We start from the raw sequence: 9,343 nt of genomic DNA, 5'->3' as shown, positions 1-9,343 counted from the left end.
CTATCGAGGACACATGATGGGGCACGATTCATAGATCCATAGATAAACCTTGTGGAGGGGTCTCCAGGTTTATTGTGGGGCTCCATCGGTTTGCATCCTTGTTTTATGTGTGAGTGTTTTGTCTGTGTGTATGTCTGTGCAACCATCCAAATGCCCTGTGCCTGAAGATGTCAGAAGAGGGCATCAGATCTCTTGGATCTAGAGTTACAGGCAATTGTGAGCTGTCATATGGGTGCTGGGAATTGAACCTCCCGGGTCCTCTGGGAGAGCAGCCAGTGCTTTTAACTGCCCAGCCATCTCTCCAGCCCTTTCATTTCTATTCTTATCAAGAACTGACTGGGGACTGTCTCCTGTGTGGAAGGAGCTGTCAATAATGACAAATGACAAAGGAATGGGCTCCATGAGATGCTTAAGGGGGACCAAGCTTCACTGATGGCACAGGAAATTTACCACTTGCAGCTAAACTGGAGACTATGCACACATAGTACAGTAATCTGACGTAGTGGCTCACTCCTTAAACCTAGCACCCAGGAGGCAGAGACTGGTGCATCTCTATGGGTTCAAGGCCAGCCTTGCCTTATGTACTGAGTTCTAGGGCTGGAGAGGTGGCTCAGTGGTCAAGAGCACTGGCTGCTCTTCCAGAGGTCCTGAGTTCAAATCCCAGCAACCACACGGGGCTCACAACCATCTGTGATGGGATCTGATACCCTCTTCTGGTGTGTTTGAAGACAGATACAATGTACTTATATATAATAAATCTTAAACACACACACACACACACACACACACACACACACACCCTGAGTCTCAGGACAGCCAGAGCTATGTAGTGAGATCCTATCTCTAAAATAAATAAAAGTGTCATGAGAGGTGGTTGGAGACTGATGTCACATGACATCACCCTCTCTCCCTAGAGGCCAGAGGGACTGACTAGCCTGGGAGTACCAACAGTCAAAAGCTAACTTCTCACTTCTTTGCTTTTCCTCCATTGCATGGGGTAAGGTTTTCAGTTTCTGTTTGTGGAGGTGGAGTAGAAGATGAGTGCCCCTTCCCTCTGGTGACATGAGACAGCCAGCTCTTCTCCCTTGACGTAATCTGGTCTGACAAACTGCTCCTCATCCTCCAGGACCTTCCTCTTTAGGTTCCCTCGCTTTCACTGCGTGGAGGGCATGCCCCATCTCTTCCTCCCCTCCTCCAAAGCTGATTTTACCTGCCTGTTCATTCAGATATTTAAAATTATCTTTTTGTTTGTTTCTTTGTCTTTTAGGACAAAGTTTCTCTAGGTAACAGTCCTGGCTGTCCTGGAACTAGCTCTGTAGACCAGGCTAGCCTCACAGAGATCCTCCTGCCTCTGCCTCCCAGTGGTGGGATTCAAGGCATGAATCCCCCACCATGCCTGGCAAAATTATCTTTTTTTTTTTTTTTAAACAACTGATATTAGTCATTCCAGCTCTTGGGAGGCAGAGGCAGGAGGATCTCTGTGAGTTCAAGATCTGGATCTACAGAGCTAGTTCTAGGACAGCCAGAGCTATACAGAGAAACCTGGTCTGGAAAAACCAAAAACCAAAAATAAAAAAATAAAAAAGTTCACTATTGCTCTTCAGTCGAGGTTGACCTGGAACTCACTACATGGAGGCTGGCTTCACATTCATGGCAACCATTGCTTCAGCACCCCGAATATGGAGATTGCAGGTGTGCACCTCCTTATTGACGTTTTTTTGGGGGATAGGGGTGGAGCTGTGGTGGTGCATGCTTTTACTCCCAGTACTTGGGAGACAGACAACTGGATTTCTGTGAGCTGCAGGCAGCCTGGTCTACAAAGTGAGTTCCAGAACAGCCAGAGCTACACAAAGAAACCCTGGCTAAACAAACAAACAAAACCAAAAAGGAAAGAAAGAAAGAAAGAAAGAAAGAAAGAAAGAAAGAAAGAAAGAAAGACAAAACAAAACAAAACAAAACAAAACAAAACAAAAAAAAACCCAGGGGGTCTGAAGAGATGGCTCAGAGGTTAAGAGCTGCCACGTGGGTACTGGGAACCAAAACTGGGTCCTCTGTAAGAGTAGTCAGTGCTCTTAACTGCTAAGCCATCTCTCCTGTCCCTGCCCCTGCTTTTATTCACTTTGAAATGTTTTCAAGATTCCTCTGTCTCTTTATTAAAATGCCCTTTTGGGCTGGAGAGATGGCTCAGTGGTTGAGAGCACCGACTGCTCTTACAGAGGTCCTGAGTTCAAATCCCAGCAACCACATGGTGGCTCACTACCATTTGGAATAGGATCTGATGCCCTCTTCTGGTGTGTCTGAAAACAGCTACTGTGTACTCATATATAATAAATAAAATGTCCTTTTACCAGACTCTTAAGTTACCAGGTACCTACCAGGAGTGGGGATTCATACCCGTAAATCCCAGTTTTTGAGAGCCTGGGGGGAGGGGAAAGGGTTGAAGTCTGAGCTCTACAGTCTTAAGTTCGGTCTCAAAAGCAAAGCACAGCGTGCCTCTCCATCTCTCCTCTGCCTCTTGCTCTCTGGCCTTCCTTTCCTAATTTCTTGGAGTTGCCTACGCAAGTGATCTTCAGTATTTCACTTCTCCCCCTTTCCAAGGAGACTCCTCCGCTCTGCATACTCTGTAATCCTGCAGCTGTTTGACAGTTCAGTGACACAGCCCAGCCGATCTCTGCTGCTGCCTTTTCCTGTTCCCCTTATGGCTGTTGCTTTTCTGCATCATGAGGAAGAAACTTCCTCCACCCGCCCACCCGTTCCTTAAACCACAAAACCCCATCTGAGCTGTCTCCTTTGCTTTGCCTTGGAGACCTTACTCTCTCAAATGGCCTCTGTAGCCTGCTACGCACTATATCTCCCGTCCAGATCTTTCTCTGGATCTCTGGTCTTATTTGCTGTCCACCAAAAAACTCCACAAGTATTTCACAGGTACTAAAAATTCAGTTTGTACTGAATTGGACCTGTCAACCTTCCCCACAAATCTTACTCTTCCTGTCATGGTTTGTATTTGCTTGGCCCAGGGAGTGGCACAGTTAGGTGGTGTAGCCTTGTTGGAGTAGGTGTGGCCTTGTTGGAGTAGGTGTGGCCTTGTTGGAGTAGATGTGGCCTTGTTGGCGTGGGTGTGGTCTTGTTGGAGTAGGTGTGGCCCTGTTGGCATAGGTGTGGCCTTGTTGGAATAGGTGTGTCACTGTGGCTTTAAGACCCTAGTCCTAGCTGCCTGGAAGTCAATATTCTGCTAGCAACCTTCAGATGAAGATGTAGATAGAACTCTAAGCAGCTCCTGCACCCTGCCTGCCTGGATGATGCCATGCTCCTGCCTTGATGATAATGGACTGAACCTGTAAACCAGCCCCAATTAAATGTCCTTTATAAGACTTGCCTTGGTCATAGTGTCTGTCTCTTCACAGCAGTAAAACCCTAAGACACTTCCAGAGCCGGTATTCAGCTGTTAGACTTAAATTTAATAAATATCCACTGAGTCTTTGTTAATACATATGCTAGGCAGGGCCATGACGATTATGGTGGTAATTATGGTCTGGTACCCTCTCACACAACTGAAATGCAGGGTGATAAGAATTACTGTGGAGAGATAGTACCAGCACCTGATGGAAAAGCGCATGCCCAGCTGTGCCTGCAGAAGCCCAGCAGTGTCTTGTCGCTTTCCTCTCCACTCACAGTGATTCAACCGATTACCAAACACTGAAATGTGTATTTGTCCAAGTCCCCTCCTCTCAAACTCTACTGGCAATTGAACCCAAGGCCTTCTGTATAGCAGACAAGATCTTTTCTACCGAGACACATTCTAGTCCTTGTATTTACTTTATTTTTTAAAGTCAGGGGCTCAGGGCTGGAGAGATAGCTCAGCTGTTAGGAGCACTGACAGCTCTTAACTTGAGTTCAATTCCCAGGAACCACATGATGGCTTATAACCATCTGTAGTGAGATCCGATGCCCTCTTCTGGTGTGTCTGAAGACAGGGACAGGGTTCTCATATTCATAAAATAAATACCTTTAAAAAAAAAAAGACAGGCTCTCACTATGTAGAACAAGGCCAATCTGGAACTCACTCTGTAGACAAGACTAGCCTCAAACTCACAGAAATCTTCCTGCCTATGCCTCCTGAGTGTGGGGGTTGAAACCACCACAGCAGCCTAGCTCTTGGATTTTTCTTTTTAAAGACATTTATTATATAAAAGCACACTGTGTGTGTGGGTGTGTATCAGTGAGGGCATGCATGTGTGTGTATCAGTTAAAGTATGATGTGTTTGTGTGAATCTGTGAGGGTGTGTGTGTTTGTATCAGTGAGGGCATATGTATATCAGTGAGAGTATATGTGTGTGTAGGGGTTGGGGATTTAGCTTAGCGGTAGAGCGCTTGCCTAGCGAGCGCAAGGCCCTGGGTTCGGTCCCCAGCTCCGAAAAAAAAGAAAAGAAAAAAAGAAAAGAAAAGAAAGTATATGTGTGTGTGTGTATGTATCAGTGAGCATGTGTGTGCGCATTTATCAGAGTATGTATGTGTGTATCAGTGAGGGCATGTGCATGTGTGTGTCAGTGAGAGCATGTGTCTGTGTATCGGTGAGGGCATTGTGTGTGAATGTAAGTGCCTGTGGAGTCTAGAACAAGGTATCAGATCCCATTGCAAGCAGTTGTTGAGCTGCTCAGTGTGAATGCTACAAATGCCAATCCTCTGCAAGGGGCCTCTACAGTACACACTCTTAACCTCTGAGCCCCCTCTCCAGCTCCTTCATTTATTATTGATAATAATATTTATTTATTTATTTTGTGTGTATGTGTGAGTGTAAGTCAGAGGAAAGCTTTCCAGAGTTGTTTCCCCTGTGGGTTCTGGGGATTGACTTCAGAACACCAGGTTTGGTGCTTGGGACAAGCATCTTTCAGTATCATTTTGGTCTGGATGGGGTATGTTGAGACACAGTTTCACTATCAATCTCAGATTAGCCTTTGAGCTCATTCTGTGTCCTAAACTGATCTCAAACTTGCAGCAATCTTCCGTCTTGGTCTCCTGAATGCTGATTATTGGTGTGATATCATGTCCACTGGATAGTGTTATTATTTTGGTTTTTTGACACAATGTTTTTCTGTGTGTAACCCTGACTGTTCTGGATCTCACGCTGCAGACAACGTTGGCCTCAAATTCACCGAGATCCAGAGACACACACAAAATCCCAGTCCCCACTCAGAGGCTGGAGAGATGGCTGAGAGCACTGGCTGCTCTTCCAGAGGTCTTGTGTTTAATTTCCAGCAACCACATAGTGGCTCACAACCATCTGTAATGAGATCTGGTGCCCTCTTTTGGCGTGTAGGCATACATGCAGGCAGAACACTGTGTACATAATAAACCTTAAAAAGTACACAATAAATACACCTTAAAAAAAAAGTATGTACCGGGGTTGGGGATTTAGCTCAGTGGTAGAGCGCTTGCCTAGCAAGCGCAAGGCCCTGGGTTCGGTCCCCAGCTCTGAAAAAAAGAAAAGAAAAAAAAAAAGTATGTGTCACTCCATCTGGCCACCCTGTATTGTTTTTTGGAGCCAGCAAGATGGTTTATTAGGTAAAGGTGCTTGAAGTGAAAGCCTGGAGACCCATAGAGATGGAAGATGAGCCTAGTGTGCTGGTACATGCCTTTGATGCCAGTACTAGGGAAGCCCAGGCAAGTGGATTTCTCTAAGTGCCAGGACAGCATCGTTTGCATAGAAAGTTCCAGGACAGCCTGAACTACATAATGAAGACACTGTGTCTCCAAAAACAAAACAAAAGCAGAGAAGGTGAGAACTAACTCTACAAAGTTATCTTCTGACCTCCACGTACCACCACAGATGTGTGCCCCCTCGTGCACACACACATACTGGTTGCTTGTTTTTGGTTCAGTGAGATTTACTGATGGTATGCAAAGAGAGTAAGACTTCCTAGGTCCCTTCCATTATCATGAGGGTCTGGATGGAAACTGTGAGGGAGATGCTCAGTATTAGGACAAGGACTCCTCAGCAGCCAAGGACCTCTCTTTTGCTGTCAGTGTCCTTGTTCGGGTGGGTGGTCCAGGGTTTCTTACTCCTTGGAGGCCATGTAGGCCATGAGGTCCACCGCATGAACCTACCCCCAGTGTATCTACAGCTGTAGCCGTATTCATTGTCACACCAGGAAATGAACTTTACGAAGTTGTCGTTGAGCAATGCCAGCTCCAGCATCGAAGGTGGAGGAGTAGGAGTTACTATTGAAGTCACTGGAGACAACCTAGTCCTCAGTTGTAGCCCAGGATGCCCTTTAGTGGGCCCTCGGATGCCTGCTTCACCATCTTCTTGATGTCCTCGTACTGGTGTCTTAGTTAGGGTTTTACTGGTGTGAAGAGACACCATGACCATGGCAACTCTTATAAAGGACAACATTTAATTGGAGCTGGCTTATAGGTTCAGAGGTTCAGTCCATTATCATCAAGGCAGAATCATGGCAGCATCCAGGCAGGCATGGAGCAGGAGTTGCTGAGAGTTCTACATCTTCATCTGAAGGCTCTAGCAGAACACTGTCTTGCATGCAGCTAGGATGAGGTTCCTAAGACCCACACCCACAATGGCACACCTACTCCAACAAGGCCACAACTTCTTTTTTTTTTTTTTTTTTTTTCGGAGCTGGGGACCGAACCCAGGGCCTTGCCCTTCCTAGGCAAGCGCTCTACCTCTGAGCTAAATCCCCAACCCCCTAGGCCACAACTTCTAATAGTGCCGCTTCCTGGGCAGAGCATACACAAACCATCACAGCTTAGCAGGTTTCTGCAAGTAGCACGTCAGATCCATGATAGATACACTGGGGGTAGGAATATGGAAGCCCATGCCAGTGAGCTTTCTGTTCAGCTCTGAGATGACCTTGCCCACAGCCTTGGCAGCCCCAGTGGAAGCAGGGATGGTGTTCTGGGCTCCCCCACGGCCATTGGGCCACAGCTTTCCAGAGGGGCCATCCAAAGTCTTCTGAGTGGCAGTGATGCCATGGACCATCGTCATGAGCTCTTCCACAATGCCAAAGTTATCGTGGATGACCCTAGCCAGGGGGCTAAGCAATTGGTGGTACAGGCTTACAATCTTGAGTTGCCATATTTCTCGTAGTTCACATCCATCACAAACATGGGGACATCTGCAGAATCGGCAGAGATGATAACCCTTTTGGCCCCACCCTTCATGTGGGCCCCAGCCTTCTCCATGGTGGTGAAGATGCTGGTAGACTCCATGACATAGTCAGCACCAGCGTCACCCCATTTGATGTTAGCGGGATCTCGCTCCTAGAAGATAGTGATGGGCTTCCCGTTGATGATAAGCTTCCCATTCTTAGCCTTCACTGTGCTGTTGAACTTGCCATAGGTAGAGTCATGGGTAGACCATGTAGTTGAGGTCAATGAAGGGGTCGTTGATGGCAACAATCTCTACCTTGCCAATTGCAGAGCAGAAGGCAGCCCTGGTAATTAGGGCCTCAATATAGCCAAATCTGTTCACACAGACCTTGACTATTCATGTCTACAGGGACGAGGTTGGCACTGCGTAAGAAGATGTGACAGTCTCTAGAAGAGCCAGGAGCAGAGAGCCACATGCTAAATTTTTAAAAAGATAAATAGGATATCTCTTTTGCGTGTGTTTATTGCAAAATCTCCCACTTCCCCTCAGTTTGACCTTTTGTAACATACACTCTCATGTCCCTTTGCTGTGATTGTCTAGCTATACATAAATGGGAGGCTGTGCTATTTCACTTCTATCTTTTTCAGGGCTTGTTTTTTGTTTTTGTTTTTTTTTAATGTCTATGAGAGTTTTGCCTGAAAGTTGAGTATACCGTTTTTTTTTTTTCTTTTTCTTTTTTTTTTTTTTTTTTTTTTTGGAGCTGGGGACCGAACCCAGGGCCTTGTGCTTTTGCTAGGCAAGCGCTCTACCACTGAGCTAAATCCCCAACCAGAGTATACCATTTTGTGCAGGTCTATGGAGGCTAGAAGAGGCACTAGTTTTAAGGAAGGTTGTGAGCCATTTATCTGTGTGCTTGGAGCTAGGTCTCAGGCCTCCCTCTCCATGAACATCCAGTGCTCCCTAACCTCAGCTATCTCTCAACCCCTTATTTTAATTAAGAACAAAATAAAACAAAACAAAAACCATACTCCCTTTTTTTTTTCTTGAGACTAGGACTATGAAGACAAGGCTAGCTTTGAACTCAAAGAGATCCAACAGCCTTTGCCTTCTGAGTTACGGAATCAAGGGAGTGTCCCACCACATCCAACTCATTTTTCTTTTAATTTTATTTGTATGAATGCAGGTAGGTCACTGCACCACATGCATGCAGTAATCATAAAGGCCAGAAGAGGGAGTCTGATTCCCCTAGGACTCAAGTTATAGACAACTGTGAACCATGCAAATGCTAGGACTCAAAGGAGAGTCCAGGGGGAAGGTCAGCCTGTGTTCTTCTCTGCTGAGCCATCCTTCCAAGCCTCCTCATTGATTTACTGATAAAGTTAGAAGCTTAGGCTAGCTTGCAATAGAGGATAATGTTGAATTTATGATCATTTTACCACCACCTCTTCAACGCTGGGATTACAGGGGTGGGTGTACCACCACACAAAGTGTCGTGTATAGGGTGAACCCAGCGGTTTGTACATTCTAAGCAAACACTAAACTACATTCCCAATTCCTAAAAATAAAATTTCACTAGCCACTTCCTTTGAGGCTGATGGATAGCCACATTAATTTCCAAGTTGACACTAAAGTTAGCCTATAGTTCCCCAACTACAAAACTGATTTATTTTTATTATTATTGTTGTTATTAAAGACAGGTCTTCTGGTAGCCCAGGCTACCCTGGAACTCGGTATGTAGTCAAGAATGACTTTGAACTTCTGGACTTTCCCAAGGGCTGGGTCTACAGCTGTGTGCCCCTTTGAAGTCTTAAAACACTGATTACGGGCACCGAGGAGGTTAAATGCATTGCCATCAAGCCTGATGACCTGAGTTTAATTCCTGGGGCCTTAAATGGACAGTAGGACTCACGCAAGACGTTCTCCAATCCCTACAAGCACGCCATAGCATGCTCCCGCCTCCCCGCACACACGGAAATTAAGAATTCCGATTCTTAACAACTTGAATCGGTAATCACAATCACCACTTTATCGACCACTACAGAATCAGAAAATGCCACCACTCGCATCGCCGCTCTCGGCCCGCTTTACAGCAACCGGCTTCCACTGTTCAAACGATCCTCTCGGAGCGGAGGACCCAGAGTGCCGCGCTAGCCCGCATTACCTACTTCCGGTTCTCATTGATAACCATTTCCTGTTTTGTACTAGTGCATGATGGGATACATAGTCGGCTTTCTT

At 46.1% G+C, this 9,343-nt stretch overlaps 1 pseudogene; it reads right to left on the bottom strand.

Moving 5' to 3' along the window:
• Positions 1-6,056: 6,056 nt before the first annotated feature.
• On the bottom strand, positions 6,057-9,174 carry LOC116883706 (annotated as a pseudogene).
• Positions 9,175-9,343: the final 169 nt, after the last annotated feature.

Source organism: Rattus rattus, chromosome 1 (genome assembly GCF_011064425.1).
Source record: "Rattus rattus isolate New Zealand chromosome 1, Rrattus_CSIRO_v1, whole genome shotgun sequence".
Classification (NCBI taxonomy): Eukaryota; Metazoa; Chordata; class Mammalia; order Rodentia; family Muridae; genus Rattus; species Rattus rattus.
The sequence above is the reverse complement of the archived record's forward strand: the minus strand, read 5'-3'. Positions and strand labels throughout refer to the sequence as shown.